The sequence below is a fragment of the Aulostomus chinensis genome, chromosome 24 (assembly GCF_037954235.1).
Source record: "Aulostomus chinensis isolate RoL2024-O1b breed Wild chromosome 24, RoL_Achi_v1.0, whole genome shotgun sequence".
Lineage (NCBI taxonomy): Eukaryota > Metazoa > Chordata > Actinopteri > Syngnathiformes > Aulostomidae > Aulostomus > Aulostomus chinensis.
This window is the reverse complement of record NC_141343.1, coordinates 12,969,391-12,990,190: the sequence shown is the minus strand read 5'-3', so window position 1 is coordinate 12,990,190 and position 20,800 is coordinate 12,969,391. Positions and strand designations below refer to the sequence as shown.

At 42.8% G+C, this 20,800-nt stretch overlaps 1 long non-coding RNA gene across 2 annotated transcripts in view; it reads right to left on the bottom strand.

The window, feature by feature from the left end:
• Positions 1–20,800, bottom strand: part of LOC147238765 (uncharacterized) — a 303,515-nt gene that overhangs the window by 157,580 nt on the left and 125,135 nt on the right. For both annotated transcript variants that reach the window (XR_015111870.1, XR_015111871.1), the window contains exon 2: positions 19,520–19,617. This is a non-coding gene — a long non-coding RNA (uncharacterized LOC147238765). The remainder of the gene's footprint in view (positions 1–19,519; positions 19,618–20,800) is intronic.

Below are 20,800 nucleotides of genomic sequence, written 5' to 3'. Positions count from 1 at the left end.
AAAGAAATATAGCCTACCTTTTTCATGGTTTGAATAACGTCAAGTTTTTACATGATTCTTTGACTCATCCAAACCCAGAGGAGTCACGTACATCAAAAGTAGTGTTGCCGAGGCCTTGAAAAGTTTTGGAAACATTAATGAAGCCAAAAAGCTTTGGAAAAATAATGGACGTTAGTTCTCCAATTTTCTGGCATATTACCGTGTCCGTGGTCCAGTTAAGGAATCGACAAAGAGCGCATTCTTATTCAATGAAAACACAATTTTAAATCAAACCGCGCAGTTTGTCATTCATTTTAGTTCAATGCGCTGTAGAAATAGGTTGATGTGGATTTTTAATCAAATTCTTTCAGCAGATGTATTTTGCTGCAAGGTCATTAAATAGTCATGGGAGAATATTGGCTGTAACGTGTACGAACCCGTTTGTAAACTGCTGTTTATGCCATCACGTTCAATGTGTTGGGACATCCATCATACAATCGCTATGGCACTTTAGCCACAAAAATGAATTCTTAATTACCGCTTTTTTGGCTCACTCCTGAGGTTGCCGCGACACCCCTCTATTAAGCTGAAAAAAACGCAGAATATAAATAATTCTGTTTTCTATTCGCACCTTGTTGCACATGGCATTTGAAGAGTTTGGAGGTGCTTCATTAGGAGGCCACACCTCTCAGAGGATGTTTACCAAAGTTTTTAAATTATGTGACGTCTTTACAGAGGCAGCATGAAACAATAAATGGTGTATTCTTTTTTTTTTTTTACATAAAAGCAGGTAGCCTATGAACATTGTTCACAAGTACAGAATGATCAAACTGCCTATGCACGAGAGAACATTAGCATAACACCTACTCATTTCTCATTATGTCTTAAGCCTTAGGTAGGTAGGCGTGTGTGTGTGTTGTCACACATACTTCCCTACACTTTCTCTATACTTGATGTGAACACCTGAATCAATATCCATCCAATTAACTTGATTCTCGAGAATGTAAAACTCATGCAAACCAAGGAAACCAATGATTGGCTGTAGCTCGTGGTTGTTTTTTTTTTCCTCCCAGGACTCTGAATGACAAATGTTATTTATTATTATTATTTAATATTATTATTTAATTAGAGAGTGCTTATCATAGTCGCATAGCACGCTACCGAGGGGTGACAACACCCCAGTGTTGTAAAATTAATTATATCACTAATGTGGACCCTGTGCATGTGAAATAGCTGAACTCTCCCCAAATAGCTCATTAATCTTCAGACAGGCACTCCTGGGCTAGGTGAAGTGGTCTTGAATTTCAATACCCACCCTTGCTGGTGTAACCTTTCCCTCTCTCCTCCTCTCGCTTGAGCAGCCGACGGGGGAGAACGGGAGCATTGGAGAGAGAATAATATTTTCTGCGAGCGCTATCTCGAGCACTTCTCTTCTCTGAGTCATGTAATTATACACACCCACGCGAGTTTGCCCAAACACCGAGATACATATACACAAGTTGAAAGTGGAGTATACCTGAGAATTGTTGATGTATCCTTTGATTATTGAAAAAAATGAGCGAGACTTTCCAGCTCTGACATAAACAAACCACTCCAGATCAAACTATCCAGGTAATAAATATCCCTCTCGTAAAAAGGTCAAGCTGAAATTCATAAAGTTATCTTAGGTTTTCAAGAGTTGACATTAATCAACAGGTGTCAAAAATATGCTGGAATTTAATTTACTTTTTACAAACCAACCTCAAAATTTATTTCATTCATATGATCCTGAGGTCTGGCAGGCTTTTGTCAGCTGCTGCATGTAACGTCAAGAATGAATTTTGATTCCCAAATATGCACCCATAAGGTGTTTGTTTGGGGGGGACATACATAATTGCAATCCTCTCCACAGCCAGACAAGAAAATAGACCCCCTTCTCTCATCTGTGTGTATTAGGGAGCTACAGAGACTATATGACTACTAATTAGCTTAGCACAATGAGTGGTAGTGGGTGGGAATTCTTTGCATGTATCATTTAGTATCTATTGCCATTACATTTCCCAAAAGTATGGATTTATATGATTTTTGACTGCTTTTTCAAGAGCTTTTGCCTTCAGAGACATAATGATGGCAGTTAGCTTAGCACAATGAATGTTAATCAATGGGAACTGTTAGCATACATAATATAGCATCTTTAGTTTTGACATCTCACATCAGTTTATATGACGTTTGTCTGCTTTTCCAAAGGCTTTTCCCAGAGAGAGATTGACTGCTTGTTAGCTTAGCATAATGAATGGTACTGGATGGGAACTGTTAGCATTCACCATTCTGTATCTTTTGTCTTCACATTTCATGTGAATTATGTGATGTCTCCTTTCCTAAAACATTTCCCACAAGAGACCAACTGACTGCCAATTAACTTAGGACAATAAACAGTAGTGGAGGGGAACTGTTAGCATACATTAATTAGCATCTTCTGTTTTAACATTTCACAAACACGAGTGGATTTATATGTTTTTCTGCTTTTCCAAAGGGTTACCCCCCAGAGACGGACTGGGTGCAAGTTAGCTTAGCACAATGAGTGTTAAATGATGGGAACTGTTAGCATGCTTCATTTAATGTCTTCTACACTTCACAAATGTTTGGACATATATAATGTCTGTCAGCTTTTTCCAATGGCCTTTTCCAACAGAGACCTAATGACTGCTAGTTAGCTTAGCACAACGAATGTCATGGAATAGGACCTATTAGCATACACAAGTTAGCATCTATGGTCCTCACATCTGAGTTTATATAATGGTTGTATGCATTTTCAAATGGTTTTCCCACCAGAAGTCAACTGACTGCCAATCAGCTTAGGGCAATGAATGGTAGTGGATGGGAACTGCTAGCATTAACCATTTAGCATCTTCTTTTTTTAAATTTTTGCACATTTCACAAAAGAGGCATGGATTTATGCAGTTTTTATTCTTTTCCAAAGGCTCTTCTCACCAGAGACTGACTTACCGGTAGTTAGCTTAGCACAATGAATGGCAGTCAATGGGAAATGGTAGCATGCATCATACACTATCTTTTGTTTTTACATTTCACAGACATTTGCAGGTTTATATGATGTTTGGTGGGGAAAATGAAATTTGAAAAGCAGACAAAGGCCAATTTCCTGCTAGTTAGCTTAACACAATGAATGGTAGCTGATTGGCAGGTTAGCGTAGCTCCTTTTTGACAGCTCAGTTCCTTGTTTCAGAAAAGGCAAGGATCTTGGTTTGACCTGAAGTAATCATCCTTATCCTCTTTTAGGAATTCGGCCATCATTAGTGGAAGCTTTTCTGGTTCTCAGTAAATGATTATGCTAAGCTAATTAGCCGGCAGCCATGTCCGTGGGTATATGGGTTATCCATCTTCTTGTCAAGCTCTGGGGAGGATGATAAGTACACGTATATCCCCCAAAAGTTGCTATGTTCCTTTCAAACTGCAGGTAAAGTTAAGGGGTTGTGTCCTTGATAGTGATCAGCCTTCATCCCACTGCTGTCCAGGGTTTGATTGATTCTGCCTGTGTTCTTGGCAGGTGCTGCCCTTTAATCCATTGTTATACGTGAGAATGCAGTTTTGGGCCACGTCATAATGTCCATCATCACTTCTCGTATTAAGCTTTCTGCCTTGTTTTCCTTGTGAAAAGTGCGTTTCTGGTAAGTTTTTCCTCATCCTGCTCAAAGAGGACGGAGGCTGCTCTCCTGGGGGCAAATTACGAATTCTGTGAGTACTTTGTGCTTTTTGGCTAGAATTTTGGGTCTTTTTCTAATCGCTCAGCAAATCTGGTAACGGTAATGAATTAGATTATCGTCAGGGTTGAGAGTCATCATCTCATTTCTAGCTGCATGAGTGGTACACAACTGTCTTTCTTCAGTCTCTCCATGACAGATGATTTTCCTGGTTTCTATCAGCAGTCTAGTCATTTTGTGAGCCCTATTTAGTGTAAGTATAGTGTTCTTCCTCTGCTGTGTTATTTCCCCCCACTGTTTGTTTGACAGTGAGTCAAGTTCGTTGGCCCTTTTAGCTCGGGGGTCTATTACATCCGCCGAGGTTCTGGTGTTTCCTGGGCTTTTGTCTTCATCTGCTTAATAGGGTTACCCAAAAGTGGGATTTGACTCAATTTGGCGGAGGAGTAGTGCAACAGCCTGCGAAGAACCACAGAAATTTTTGTGCCGATCCAAACCGCAAAGTAGAGTTAAATACTTCTTTTGTTACGAGCGGACCTACGGGACACTCACCAGGGTAGTTTTTCACTCATTGTCAAGACCACCATTTTCACTTTTTTGCGCATAATCATTTAAGTTTTTTTCCGCGCAGTGTAATGAAGCTGAAAAGGATAAAAAACAAACTTAAATCTAACATTAATTTGATTTTTGTGCCTCTTTTTTCATAAAGTAATATTTATCACCCTACTTTGTTTTAGCCATTATATCAGCTGCCTACTAAAAGCTTCTCATCACAACAGGAATCGGCAGAGCTCACAATCGCGTGCGCGTGGTGTTTACGACACGATACCATCTGCGACGGAAGCTGGGCGAGCCACTGAACACGAATTGTTACTTTTCTTTTGGACATGTTCTTGTTATTTAGCTTTTCATCTGGCGTTGCAGTTTTTTTATTATCATTATTAGCATCACGTACACAAGCTTCTTCTTGGCACTAAGGGTGAGGTAGAATCAGAGGAAAACTTTGTTTCCCATCATTACCGCCCATTAGGGAGGGTCTTCTCACAGCAAATTGGACTGGAGTGATGAGAGAAATGTTTATAGAGAGATGTACTCTAATTGGTTCTAAGGGTCTACATGCTGGGCCGCATTGGCGCCAGTGTTTTTTTTTTGTTTTTTGTTTTAATAATTCCAGGTTATGATCTTTTTAGGTATCATACTGCCGTCTCAGGGATCTTTACACTTTATTGTGCCCCTTGGGACATTTTTTTCTGACACGCGTTTCCTGCATTCCATTGTGTGCGCTGTTAGAACAAACAACGTAAGTCAACATATTGCAAAGTTTTAATCCACATTAGCCAAAACCACATATTGCACTATACTGTAACAGGGCAAAAAACAATGTAGTGCGATATATAATGACGCAATCGTCTCAGCATAGTTTGATTCTGTAGTACAAAAAAACCTCATGAGACTGGTTAGCTTATGTGCTAGCATCCAGAGGCATTCATTAAAGTAGCCGTTTCACCAGGGGTGTCCCAGGAGTTTCTGGCCTCACCCAGAAAACAGCTTCAGTGCCAATATTGATATTCCAGCTCTTCATATGGATTTTTTTTTTCTTCAAAATAATCTTTCATGTTTTAGACAGATTGTAAATACAAAATGACTTCTGCACCTCCGCGCTGCTAAATGTCACACAACAGTCGCTAAGCCGTATTTCCTGTTGTAGTGAGTGAGGTCATTTTTAATTTCATAATCTAGATGAGAAGAAAACTTGAGAAAGACTTCTAGATGTCCCTGGTGCGTAAAACACCGTCTGAATCGCTACGACGTCCGGGTTGCAGTAACGTGCATCATGTCCATGTTCAGACCTGTTTTGCTTGGCAACTATTCCAACCACGTCCGACTTTAATTGCACACCGAGGACGCTGATGGCAGACAAGAGAAACCAGAGCTCGAGCAGCTTTGCAGTTCATCGAAACAGATCTCAGGATTTTCTTGAGGTCAGACCACAAGTTTGAGTCACAATAGGTTTTTTTTACTTTCTGTTTGAACCTCACAATGCCATTCTCTTACCCCTAGTATTCATCCAGTACATTCTAATTGGAATGTCTGACAGAATTACTGCACGGCATGGATTATTTCTGTGGTAATGCACACCCAGATGATGCATTTATCTTTTAAATAGTCATTTGGAACCACAGAAACATTGATTCCAGTGATGTTACAATGCTATTTGATACATAGCAACAGCTTGCCGGCTCTTAGCCTGTTGTTACAATCAATCACCGATGCTACGATAAAAATAACACTCATTGAATGATAAAAGGTTCCAGGATCCTGCGGCTTCACCGGCTCTATTCTCATTTTTAAATACCAGCCCTGGTTTTCCAGGGGCCACAACAATACCAAAAAAAAAGAAAAAGAAAAAAAAAAGGAGAAGAAGTCAGCACTGAGCAACTGACACATACAGTAGAGTGAAAGCCACCCAGGCCAAATCCATCTGCTTTATTGGTATTCGCTGTTTCCGCTCCCCATCTGCTCAGCACATCACACCGTCTCCTACCTCTGCCACACTATTTTTACCTGCTCCTAGATACCGTCTCCCTGCATGTGACGTCAAGGCAGGCAGAGGAAGAGACAGAAAGAGCTGTTATCATTCATCTCCAGTGTGGCTTAGCTGGCTCTTTCCTGTCATCTTCCAGGAAAGTAATCAGTATCTAATAGCCGAGAGAGACATGCCTCATGCTGCTACAACTTGACTCATTAAGGGAGAAAAGAACCGTGTTCCAGCTAAAACACGCTGGTCTCCAATGGGAGCAATGGTTGTGTAGCAACATGATCGATGTTGCTGAGATTAGTGAACATGCCCCTTAAGTCTCCTGTGTCTTTGTATGACAGCAAAGTTTAATGGTAACATGTAAATGTGTGGCATTGTCTTTACTCATCTGTGTGCATGTGTGCTAACGTGTTCATGGATTTTGTTGTGCAGGGACTACTGTTAGCGGTGCTAACAATTTCTGTTCTAAATCCCCGCTAGTGTAACCCTAATCACGCAAGCGCCGGACTCAAACTCCGCACCATCGACATGGGAGGCAACCGTGCTAGGAGGAGCAAGGAGGCTAAAACTCACGGGTGCTAGGTTTACTCGCTGCGTGTCTGCCGAATCCATGCTCTTGTGCCAGTGAGTTCAATGCAGTGCCAAAAGCAATTCTCAATCTACTGAAGAGATGTGGCGACAACGGCTAGCAGCATCCTTGAGTTCCTTGCTAGCTTTTCAGGCAACCATACCGTGGTTTTGAGTTCCAGCTCCATTGCAGGACAGGTTAAATATCTAGTAGGGGCGCTGTTTTAAGTAATAGTATCTAATAAAATTATGATCAACAAAATTGCTGCTTTTATTAACCAAGCCCAGACTCAATGTGACTGGCATTGTCTGGGTCTACCAGCCTACCAGTACCAGTAGCTTGAAACACCATGGCAGGAGGTGCCGAGGAGAAACCCTCACCAAACACCTGACCCATCTCAGCCGACTCCTCTCCACGTGACGGAGCAACGGTACCTCTCCCAGTTTACTCCATATTCCTCTGCACGGTTGCAGAGGAAATTAATTCCAATCGCCCGACTCCTTGATCTTATTGTCTTGAACGCTCGAGGCTGATTGGTGCGGGTTGGAACGTATGTCACCTCGACAATTTGAGGGTTTCGCCCGTTTCACCACAATAGAATCCAGTCCAACCCATGAACAAGGTAACTGAAGTCCTTCACTTGAGAGAGCGACCCAACCAGCTCAAAATGGTCTCCCAAAAAAGTGTGAAAGTGTCTCCTAATTTGAGCATTCGGAGTGCTAAACCGTGTGTATTCGTGAGTCCGTAGCCGTCTTGTCGTATGCACATCCTCACCTTTGTCTTTAAACAGTGTGGGGCTGGAGCCGTCTTTGCACACACGTGTGTGTTTTACCTCAGCAGGCGATGCGTCCTGCCTGTTGACAGCATTAAAGCTCAACCTTGTCCAAGGTTAATCTGTCACTCTTGCTGTATATTTGCATTCATTCTTATCAGCAACCCACCACTCAACTGACTGTCTATCTGCCCCAGCCACCGCTCAAACTTAATCGTCTTTGTACATTATAGATGAGCCTCCAACAAAGTAGGCACACACACACACAAATCTCCCTCCCGTTGCTCAAGTGTCCTCTTTCCTTCAGAAAACCACCTCCTAACCACACCTACAACACATATTCCCACACTGTCAATATTTGCTTTATATTTAACGTCTTACAAGCCATTAAGCTGACTGCCTCTCAAAAGTAATGTATTTATCACTGTGTGGGGGCCAGAGTTTCTCTCTCCAGGCGGCACTAACTTTATGCTTGCACAGGAGCTGCACCGGCAATGAGATAACCACATCTCTTTCAGGTTTACCTGAGGAAACGAAAGGTTGGCTCTTAATTAGTAGCATGGAGTTGTTCCTTAATTTGGAAGAGTGCAAAGCCAAGTGTACAGTGCGATGTGAAACAGTTTCGTCTCATCATGAGCCATCATTCCTGAGCTTGACTTAATTATTCCCATTTAACAATGCGTGAACAGATGTTTTAAGATTATTTCATCGCCAAAGCCCATAACTCACTGGAACAAAGTGTATGGGCTTTGATAAACATGTTGCTGCTAGCACAAGAGGTGTGATATTTAAATCAAAGGTTGCACTACTGTGTACTAATCAGAGCACTCTTTATTACTTCTTTATTACTTCTTTATTCACACTGACTGCCACTTCCATTAGATTTGTTGAGTACAAGTTAGTAAAAAGTGTTAAATGTTTTGTGTCCACTGTGCTGCATACTTATGAACGGGGGGGGGGGGGGGGGGGGGACAGATGGGTGTCTTTATGCAATGTGGTGTGACACAATCCAAGACCAGCAATGACGCATCTGGAATGCCCCAAGGCAGGCTTGTCTTTTTTGGCCTTTTTACCCCAAATACCACGACTGCCAAACTGGGATATGCGTAACCCCTAAAGTACACATACTTAAGTCATGAGCGACCCCCCCCCCCCCCCCAAAAAGTCTGTAGAATAAACCTCAAACACCTCCATCAAATATAAACTCATCAGAGGCTTTGACAACCCAGCACAGATGTTCTGTTGGCCATTCGAAGCTCGTTCTAACTTAGTTTTATCCTCAAAAAGACAGCCCCATCAGTGAGTAAAGGTAGCTGGTTTGCTCAGCCATACTAGGCTACCATTCCCTGCAAATATTAGCACCTGCTGCAATCGCATGACAGTTGACTATTTCATTCCACCCGGTCCAAAGTCGTTCATTTTTTTCTCCTTTTATTAACACAAAAACACCAGCATCACGTATTTTGCTTATTTTTGCCATGATTGATAATATCTTCTTCCTTTTCCCCGATGACCAGAGCTTCTACAAGGGTTGCACAACACGCCAAACTTCAATGGCTCTCGTAGTTTTACTGGTTACCAGGTCAAGGAAAAAACATGCCTTCATGGCATGTTGGCTGATTTGATACGGTGAATATGATGCGACCGCCAGGAAAGATGAAACCGTGGAGTCACTTAACATTCAGGCCCAAGTTGTTCAAGACACGAAGAGTCGCCCTCCTCCTTCACTTGATGTAGGAATGTTATCTCCCAGAAATAAAATCTCGGGTATTCCTTAGAGACAACTTTCGAACGTGTTGTGTACACAGACGTACTGCAAACACAACGTTTAACTTACAGCCTAAAAGCAACATTATAATTTAACATCTTACCTTTCAGTGTGTTTGCCTATAAAAAGCTGTTCAGGAGTTCATTCTTGCTTCATCATTGCAGCTGTCTGGGGAATCAGCTGTTACCACAAAAACCCCCAGCTGGCAACATCAACACTGACAAACACAAACAGGCAAGCGTAACTTCCAGACTGAACACTGGATATCCATTACTAGAAAATGTAAACTAGAATATTAACAGATACTCGGGGCTGTTTGTTATCTAAATCAAGGGCTTTCTTTATCTCTTGAGGTGAAAGGAATCATGTCCTGGCCAAGCTGAGCTGCCTGAGTCTGGAGTAGAGCGCTGCCAGCAGACTGTGTTGTCTGTGGGGATATAAAGGGCACAAGTCGAGTCCCTCAAGTGGACATTGACTGATTGACTGACGGGCATGCTTTATGTGTGCTTTCACACAGGTGTGTGTGTGTGTGTGTGTGTGTGTGTGTGTGTGTGTGTGTGTGTGTGCGCTCACGTAACTGGCCGTGCCGGCACTGACTGTTGGGTGTCATCTCTCTCTCTCTCTTTCTCTCTCTCTCTCTCTCTATCTAGAGCTTTAAAGCCCCTCTTTCTCTCCCTCTTGTCCAGAGCTGGTGACATCTTGACGGATTAAAATGCTGTGTGCTCCAGTCCTCAGTTGGCCACACTGGTGAACTGTGGGGACGCCACTGTGAATCAATACGAGAAAATACTGTCTCTGGGACAGACAGCCAGCCACACTCACACAGGAACACACTGGTGTGTGTCCAGCCTGAACTCTAGTACAAATACACATGTTCGTTTCATGTAGTATTACATTTGTTGAACACTAGCCTGAACCACCGTCCCAATATTAACCAAGTGTGGGCACGACCTTCGTTTGGAATGTAGTCTTGATAATGTGTCAGCTTTTTAAACGCCAAGGTTTAAGTGCTACACCAAAATAAATATTGCGCATTGTAACCCTTGTTATATTAGAGGGGCCATTACTTTCCTTCAAAATGGCCCTTTAGACTTTAACAAGGGTCTACAATGACGCAATCACTACTATTTTGGTGCTAAGCTAGTTACATAACCATCTTGGGTTTAAAGCTGCACATTATCCAGACCTACATTCACAAACGAAGAGAGGTATTCCTTTTCTAGGATGCTGCATGAAATCACTGCGCTCAGCCACTGTTTGTGTAAAGTAGTTCGGCTAAATGCATGATTCTACACATTGTTATGCCATAACGAATGTGCCACCTCATAACTAATTATATCAATGCAAGTAAGGACAATTTTGGCAAAGAAACAAACAAAAAAAACACTATTTATTCACTGAGGTAGGCTAACACTTCCCATCAACTACCATTCAGTGTGCTAAGCTAACTCGTGGTGAACTGCTGTGTGGGTCTCAAGTTCTGAACCCTCTCACAGAAGAGAGAAGGATATCTATGTTCTTGTCTGGCTTTCGGGAGGTCGACAATTGAATATTTTCCAAACAGTTGGCTTCCTCCTGACCTCCAGCCTTACCACTGACCTTCCATTTTACCAATTGGTGACATGGCTTTTCTCCCCAATCAGCTGCTAGTGGTTTGTAGCCCTAGAAATTGCAACCATTTGCATTAACATCTTGTTGTTGTTTTTTTAATCCAACATAAAAGTACATCATTTAGCAGCTATTTCCCTCAGAAGCTGGTGTATTGCGCACACAGAGTCCATACCGAGTGAGTACTGGACTTATTTTTGTCAGGTTGCCCAGAAATTCAATGCCCCTAAGTAAGAGACATTGCTGCTTTAATATGAGCATGTTATTACACTTTAAGATGGCAAAACTCTCGTTTATAGCCTCCAAAAAGTGGCCTCTTGATCAATAATTGTACACTTCTTAGGGCTGTTCTCTGCTTCAGAACAGCGCCATGAGCTGGAAATCTGCATCCCATAAACATTTAACCCATGAATGCTAAATTCCCCTCATTCTTACACCAGAATTGCAAGAGACAAAACAATATTTTTTGGGGAAAAGCTTTCATTTCCTCCTCAGCAGACATTTATATTTCGTTGCTACTTGCACTAGCTGTGCTATTTCTGCTTCGGCATGCCTCTTTTAGACGTAAAAGGTGTCTGACGCTTGTGTCCTGACTTAAATGAGGCGAAAGAGAGTCTAACATAATGTTTTTACATAAGCTCGGTATGGATGACGGTATGTTCCTAGACGTGATGTTTCCCCAGTTTGGTTTGTGTGACTCATATTTATTGTGATGCCAGTAAATCACTTCAGATGTTAACCTTGGAAATGAGGCCATACAGGATGTAACAGGTGCATAGGAATCTGTTGCCATGTCTGCCTGTGCTACGCATTACTGGTGGCTAATACCAGCTGATGGATGGAGCCGAGGTTACCAAGGTGATGTGTATCCATGGCTTGATATGTACTGTACTTGTCGGTGGGAAGGCACTCAAGGACTCCTACTGCCAAGTGTGAGTCAGGAAGTACATGAATTAAGAAACACATTTGTGATTGAAGCTGCAACTCTATTTGCCCAAAATATGAACCCTCTTTCAAAGTCGCTCGGATCTTTTTTTCTTTTTCTTCCTTCCTGCCATCTCGATCCAAAACCAACTGCGTTACACCTGCGTGGAAGCAGCTCACTCGCTCGCTCGCTCACTCACTTCTCCAGGTCACACCTTTATCTCTTCACCTGTGTACATGGTGTATTTCCCTAAACCATTACGCTATTAAGGGTTGCAAGGTCCAAGTATTTATCTCTGCATACCATTGGTGAAAAGCTGCGTGCAACTCTCTAAGGTAAACTACGTTGAGGTTTTAAATTCATTCTCGACCTTGGAAACAGCAGAAAATCATCTCACCTTAAGATACTTTTTCGCCGCTTTTACTTTCTAGAACACAGCGCATGATCTTCCACCGTACATAAAGACAAGTGTCATTGCATTACTTCGGTTCTACGAGCTCAGTTTTCCTTGGCGGAGCTCTCAAAGTTCCCTGTAATTTAGTAATGTATTTACATAGAAAAAAAGGTATGATGCATCATAACCACTGACAAAACTAAACTGTAGTTGGTAGAGATCTTATCTCAAGGTTCGTCGATTCATCTTTCCTTATATGTTATCTTCTGTTTGCGAGTATGTTCCTCATGAACACCTGAGCAAAGAGACCCACAGAAGATTTTTGTTGAAGATACTCATTCGACCTCCGTTTTGAACTCGGGCTATTCAACCGACACATGCAAGGTCTTTATTTTTGAATCCGTCCTTTATCATTCATGAGAAGTACACTATGGTTGTGTACCCTGAAATACTGCAACACTATTCACTTGGTTAAGTTGGAAAATATGCACAGCAAACCCGGTGCAGGACTTACCACGGCTGGCTGTTTCTTTCTTTTCCTGCTTTATAACATCAATCTCCCTCCAGGCGTTTTTAATGTGATTGCTCTCGTCATAAATGCTTTTAAATTGCAGGGGCAGATTTTTAATCAGTAAAAATTGTGAAAGCTGGCAAAATTAGCAACTCGCTGTTTTGCAATTTTTGGAGAAACGATGCAAACTTTTGCATTCTTCCTTTGTTTTCCATGCGAATGCGCAAAATTCATGCGATGGAACATTTTTGGTATGGTGGTTCATCGTTCTCACTTACTAGTTTCGCTTCCTGAAATCTAATTTCATAAATTACAAGACGCGACACAGTCTTCATATCAGTCTATGTGACCTCAGCGACTGTAGTAGATGAACAAAAAGAGTTTGCCATCGCCGCATGCCGAGTCTCCTATCTTCTTAATGGAATGTTGAACAAAGGATGGCCCCTACTGTTGTGTCTTTATTGATTCTGCCAGGGTGCCTGAATGTGATTAAAGGGAATTAAACTCAAGCCTGCTGACGCAAATCATGGCCGGAGGTAATATAATGTCCAGATGAAGTGGAGAGATCCATCCCAATGGGGAGGTGGCCCTCCATGACCCTGCGTGGGCTCAGGCAATTAGCATTGGCAAAGTGCAACTCAATAACAAAATCTCCAAAATGGAGGAAGTGCTTGCATGGCTAATCCCCTCTGCCGCTGTGAGGCCCGGAGCCCTTTTTAGGAGACCATTGAGAATGCAGGTCAGGGACACTGAGAAAGCCAAGCCAAGCTGCCATCGGTCTAGATAGCAGAGATGTTTGGACAACTGCCAACTGGAGAATTATGTTAATGTTTGTTCTAATAATAAAAATGCAGTTGAACACATAGATACGTCAATGGATGGACACATTTTTCAACCATATGCTGTTAGAAAAGACAGCAGTTTTGTGCTTTTCAGCCGTTCTATATGGTTTTGCACACCTGCTTTATGATTCCGGTTGTGTATGCGCCGAGAAAATGACACATAATGTGAGGATCTACTTAAAATGCAGAGTTAGAAAGCACTGAATGTGCTTCATGTTAATGTACAACATAGAGATATTTGGATGCATGTGTACGTCGTGTCCAGCTCATTTGTCGGTTTCTAGCTCTAAACGCTTGTGTTTGATATGGAAAACACTCCGACCATGTGGTGGGGGGATTGTAATAATAAATGTTTCATGCAGGTTGGGCCCAAATGATCCATCAATTCCAATTAGATTGTAATTACTAGGGGAGGAATTATTCAGATCAGGGCAGACTGAGCTAGTTTGACTATTTCCCAGCATTTAAGGGACGACTGGAGCACTTTTGCCGAGCTGAAATGCAGTTGTGTGTAGGTGGGGAAATTTTGTTTTTGCAATCACTCTTATAATGTATATTGTATAGTGAGCACTTTTATTGCCGTACAGGTGCAGTGCTTTTATTTATGGTGGGTAGAGTTGGTGATTTTATGCTCAGCTTGGTGCGCCTCAGTGGATGTTCACCCAGGGACTGCGGATGCAAATTAGCTTACAAGCTATTTCTGAGGCAATATGCTTGATGCGCATTGTCCCTGTCAAATGAAAAACAAACAGACATAAAAAAGATGGAAAGAAAAACACCTGTTAAACTCAATTTCAGATCCTTGGTCAGTTGGTCCACCTGGCACAAAATAAATGACAAAAACAAAAAAGACACCAAAAATCGTGGTTGTATTTCTATATGAAAATCTATTTTTTTCTCCTTGGGAACCAAGTTATGTTCTTATCTGAGCATGCGTCGACCAGTTTGTATCAATAACATCTGTGTCTTCGTTGGCCATCTCAAACCCTTTCTCCATTTCACCGCACAAGCTGGAATTTATCCAGAATGAGGAAAGTTGGATCTGAAGATGGCCCAGACGGATGCTAGCTTCTTCCAATCCAGGTTCTCTGTCAAACCAGTTTTTATGAACACAACGCAGAATCCCCCCCCCCCCCCCCCCCCAAAAGTAAAAAACAATAAAACAAAACTCCCACGAGAAAGCTGTTGTTGATAGTGGCTATGAAAAACTACAATTTGACAGAGTGAAACATTGGTGGCCATCTGCCTCGACCATGAGGCCCCGCCTTCCAATTCTGTTTGACTCCAGAAACCCACAACCATGCAGCTGGGAGACACCTAAAATGCTGTTTGAATTGGCTTTAATCTGTCATTTTGGACAAAGGTCACATCTTCACCACTACCGCTGCTGCTGCTGCTTAAGGATTCCGTCTGGATATGAGCGACTCCAGTGTCAGGTAGATAAATTCATAGGCTGACCAGATTCAGCTCCCTCCCCACCAGTACCAGTTTCCATTTCTCCAGTTCACCGCTGAGCGACTGCAGATTTTCATCGGCTCCTCTCTCCTGTCTACGACTACAAGGCCATAGGGGCTGAAATGACACGGGGCGGTGACAGACGGACCCCCTGTCTGACACTCCCAGACATGACTCCCATTCACGGCAGCTGGCCCCGTGACACTAATCTGATTTTAGTCTGTAGAGGGCCTGTTTTGCGGCCAACAGTCGCCTCTAAAAAAAGGAAATGACCAGCAGGTCGGGTCATTCTTGCATGACTTGCAGGTATCGCCGCGGAATCTTATGAATATTTTTCCTCTCTGGTCCTTGAGTTCACTTTTAGCCACAAATATAGAGTGAGAGTTGCCTTTTTATCCCCGTTGTGCTCTACTTTTATTCATCATCTATTCCTACAGGTTGATTTATTTTTGTTGCTTTTTACGAAATGTACTTTTGTGGGCAGAATTATACAAAAGCGATCCTGTTGATTGTCACGAATTTTTGGGGGCTGATATGGGTATTGATTTCAGATTGGAGGAGTTGAAGCATCCGTGTCCAGGACTTGGATGTGATGGTCTGGGCGGGTCATTTGCATGCCGGGTGAGTTTGACATGTTATTTTGTGGTGGACAAAGTTGATCCCCTTGTGCTCTCTGCCATGTTTTGACTTCCTCATGGTGTAAGCCATCAGGGAACACTGGCCACCCTTTTAAAAGAAACTTGGCCTCTCTCCATGTAGCCGTGGGGCACGCAAGGTGAAGATGAATTGGGTCAGCTCGCTTGTTTTTAGACGAGAGACAAGCCCCTAATTGGATATCATCTCACTCTCTTTCCCTAATTAGCGCTGCATTGCTTTATGAAGTGATATTAAGATGCAGGAGAAATAGTAATTAGCCAAAGGTTATTACCAGCCAGGGGCACATGGACATGGAGCATGCTGGGCAATGTAATGATTGCACATGTTTTGTTTATTTTGGCTTATGGTTAACCCCTCCTGTAGCTACAGATTTGCCACAACAGATGTTTTAGATGCTGATTACTTGCATAATATTCACCCACTTTAGACTATTAGCCAATATTAATTAGGTTTCCTAGTGTAGGAATACTGATTGTGTCAGAACAATGCCTTCACCAAACAGTTGTGCAACAGTGACTCTTGCATTTCTCTCTTTACCTGGATTCCACTGCGTACCAAGCAGACAACAGATGGACAGCACGAGAAAAAAAACCAAAACCTTGGCATAACGAAGAACACGTGACGGTATGTTGCTTTGGTGGGGTATTGTTTAACTTGCTAAGCTAAGATAATGTTAGCATAACACACTTCCTATATCAAAAATGAAGTTCCAAGTGACCTGTCAAGCCCTTTTGATCGCCTGTCATCTGCCAGTCTTTCCTGTAACACTTCGATAGGACCTCAACATCTGCTTCTATCACCAATGGAAAAGTCCTCGCTGCCTGATGTAAAAAAGTTCAATATTTAACTTTAGATGACAAGGCCTCATCTCATTGTGCCCTCCTGCTTTTGTCCTCTTAAATCACCTCTGGTTTGCCATCTACCATCTGCCTGATTGCACGCAAATGCAGTACTAAGGTGGTCAAAATGAGACATGGTTGTCGTGACCCAAAGAAACACTAGACAGCAATATGAGCGCAATACTATTTTGATTCTAACTCTCCGAGAGTGGCAAAAAACAACTTTCTTGAACGGTGTAGGGAGGATGTGGCAGGGGCCAAAATAAGTGCGCCCCCCCCCCTCCAGAATTTCATAAATTTCTTAAAACTGACCAAATACATCACAAAAAATGGTGCGTATGTATTATGACTACAATATAATGTGAATCTGGGCTAAGTTGAAGAATTTTGTGGGATAAAGTGTGTTATTTTTTTTAATGTTTCTTTTTAAAGTTGTGATTTCTATGATCAAACGACGTTGGTTTGTCCGTTTGTCAGCTGAATCAGTCAAAAAGTTGCGGATGGTTTTTGATGAGATTTGGTTTCGATGATAGAATCAGGTGAAGGAGCAATTGAACTGATTTTGGGATTGATCCGAATACGATGAGGCGTGAGCTCTCCAAGTGCCTTATTGTACCATTCATTGTGTTCGTTGGACTGATTCTTTTTTTCTTTTCTTTTTTTTGGGGGCAAAGAAACGACTCAAAATTCTTGAAATTACAACCCGCTCCCCGGCTCTGCCAGGGAGGCTTACATAGATTGGAGGTATCAGCATAGCAGCATCAAAATCTGTTCAAAAATGTTTTTTCCCTCCAAGCAACAAAACTTGTTCTTTTGAATTTGATTGAAATTCCGGCTGTATCCTGCCAATAGCCTAGAACAGTCGTGTTCTCCAGTTGGATCCAGATTGCCTCAAAAAGTATCTTTACATAAATTTCAAACAAGTGTGGTGAGGTGGAGAGATATTTGAAGTACTAATAAGACACTACCAAGGTGATGGTCAGTCTTGGTGTACCGTGACCCTCCTAACCTGAATACCATGTAGCTGCAGTGCATAGTGGAAGGGCAGATTGCTGTTCTTGGCTGTATTGACTCAGATGTGACTTTTTATTCCCAGCAGAGCCATTTATCATGCTGCCAAGGCAGAGCGCTCGCGGCTTCTTCAGTGCGAGGTAGCGACTCGCCCAGATAGGAAGCCTTTGCAATGATCAAGACTGACACAGAGTATCACTCCCATTCACTCAACACGGAGCAGACACTACCAGCGCTCCCGAGCCCAGACTTGACAAATCCTTAGGTCGTAACATTCCGGACCAACGTGAACACGTGGAACCAGGAGAAGACAGCTGAGCATTAATATTGAGGTACAAGCTGTTATGGTAACAGAAGAAGAGGCGGCGTTGAAATCCAGGATACAAACCCTCATCTGTTTAGTGCTGACTGCAGACATACACAAACAATTCTTTTTATATCTTGTGTGCGTGTGTGTGTGTGTGTGTGTGCAAGCACAGGAGAGAAAACAGCATTCTAAAAAATTGATTTGATGTTGATAGTCAAAGTCAAATAGAGATGCTGACATTGCACTGCAGTTTATCTGCTCGCAGGTTCTCGGGAAGGCAAATAGAGCAATAAATATCTACTGTTTGTCTATCTGGTGCTCCTGTCCCTCTACTCTCTCTCAGGCTCCGGTGTTCAACTTGCAGTTTTCGAATCGTCCAAAAGAGGACAGTGTGGAACATGTTGTCATCTCCTGGGAGAGGGTCGCAGACAGGAACTCATGACTGTGGCTATGCAATGTCCTTGGTACATCACGTGAAAAGAGATGAATTTTTGGGGTCCGATAGGTGAATTCACAAAGATTTGACTAATTCATAATTGTGTAAAACAGTTTGCAAAGTGAAAATTTTCAACCTCCCAAAAAAAGAAAAAGAAAAGAAAAAAAAAGCATTAGATCATTCCAGAGAGTATAAAACCTTCGACTCTTGCTGCTCTTTGCTCTCATTCTAAGTCTGGACAGACAGTAGCAGCAGCATGATGAGACATTATTACAAAAGCGTGTCACTCTGCCCTGCATATTCAGCAGGCAGAAAATCACTAGGAGGTGGAGGTGAGGGGGGCAGGAGGAGGGAAGGAGGGAGAGAGGTTGATAGCTAAAGACAAAGTGAGAGAGGGGAGAAGGCGATGAGGGGCGTTAGAGGAAGCGAAACAGACAGCTATGTGAAGCTCAAAGGAAGAGGCAGCAGCCAGGGGAGAGATGTTGCATGCCGGGGACATGAGCCGTTCTGACACATGGGTAGCAGAGCGAGCAGGGCCGACACGATGGTGGGAGGCAAGAGAGCACTGTGAGGCATTATGATTTACAGTAGGGCTACCACCACTTCAGGTTTACAGCGTCTCTGCCGCCAAAAGCTCAGTGGGACTGCATTCAGTGAGCTGAAAAGACCCCTTACCCCCCCCCCCCGGACTTGTTGTCACTGTTCTCAATGTAAAGGGGTGGTGGAGGAAGGTGGAGTTGGAGTGGAGGACCCACACGGAAGAACAGACCACAATATTTTCGCTCTCTCTACTGCGTGTGGAAAAAGTGCAGCAAGAAGTGAGTTAGCATTGTTGTACGTCCAGCTCCCTTGTGTCAAAGTCAGTTGGACTGCAGATAAAAGTCTGACAAAATGGTCTGTGGTTCATACTGGCTTAAGTTGTTATGATTTTTCCTATGGCATAAAATACACCATTAAGCTAGTGATGTGTTAAAAAAAAGACTTCGGGTGCTATCAAGTGGCTAAAAGGCTACAAGGGTTGTAAGGGACACGAAACATCGTCACTAAGAAGTGTGGTGACGTTGAAGTCATGCATAGTTCGTTCAAAGCATAACGTTACATTTGTACTTTCAGCAAATGCCTTTACGCTTCAAAAATTCTGGAAACGGTGTTCAGAGACTTATGTTAGCCACTGAGATGATCATCAGTGACCCAAAATGAAAATTCTACTCACTTTTGTTGAGGAGACAACGCCGACATTTGGGTTGGCCGACAAAAGTACAGCATCCCTGTGGCACTCTTGAACTCCAACTCTGGATGTGCTGACATTTACTGTAAAAAAATGCAAAAATATCATGATACATTGGAATTGTGTGAGCTTCCATAACACATTCACCTTTGATTCTTCCAAACCTAGCAAACTGAACAGTGAAACGGTCATTTCCACCATCAAAAACCCTTTACAGTATTCTGTGGTTTCAATGGGCTCTTAATGGTTAAAAGTCCTTTTTAAAAAGGAGAACATCACCATGGATGGACATCATCCAGCTTTAATCAGCCTTTAGGTGCTCTGTGCACCACCTCTGCTCAGCCTGAGCCGATCCATGAAGAAGAACATGATGGACGCGACCTTGAGGCAAGAAGCTTCCCGTTTGTTATTCATGCAAAATACTTGCGCTCTTTTGAATTTCATGTTACGACAGAGCAGCCAGAAATCAGCAAGATCCCAGGAGGTAAACGCGCTAATGTGGGGGCAAAGAGGCTTGGAGGTAGAGTAGCTGTACAGCAACCGAAGGGTCGCTGGTTCGATTCTCACTTCCCCTGGTGAACATGTCCAAGTATCCTTGAGCAAGAAACTGAACCCCTAATTGCTCCTGATGGCCCTGTGATGGACTGGCGAGCTGTCCAGGGTGAACACCGCCTCTTGCCCAATGTCAGTTGGGATAGGCTCCAGCCGCCCACCCCCCATGACCCTTCGTGGATACTCATTGTAGAAAATGGATGGATGGATGGATAACCAAGCTAAAGTGTTAGCATAGCCAGCCCTGGCAATACAATGAGTAGGATTATACAGTCCTCCTGTAGTTTCCCTTTCTCTCTTCTGAGAGCCCAGGTAGTGTAATCGTCATTGGCAGACAGCATTACAGTCGAGTACCGAAATTTGGTTCAAATTAGGAACCGAATTAAATTTAGTGATTACCATGTACCCTTAAAAAAATTATAATTTTGGTTCTGCTTATCAGTTCCTAGATGCACTCATTTATAACGGCTGCCTACAGAGTTTAGACAGCTGTCAGCAGGACCCATTTGTTTCGTGTCCACGTCATGCGACGCTGCTGGCAGCACGTTGTCAACACAGCAGACAGAGGAGCTAGCAGGAGCTAGGAGCAGGTAGCCTGCTAGCAACGAGAGATGGACCGGGAAAAGCGGTCAAAGGTGTGGCTTTCTTTCTCTGGCGAGAGCAGTGAAAATGGCACACGTGGGAAATTAAGTTGCAAAAAATGTTGCGCTTAAC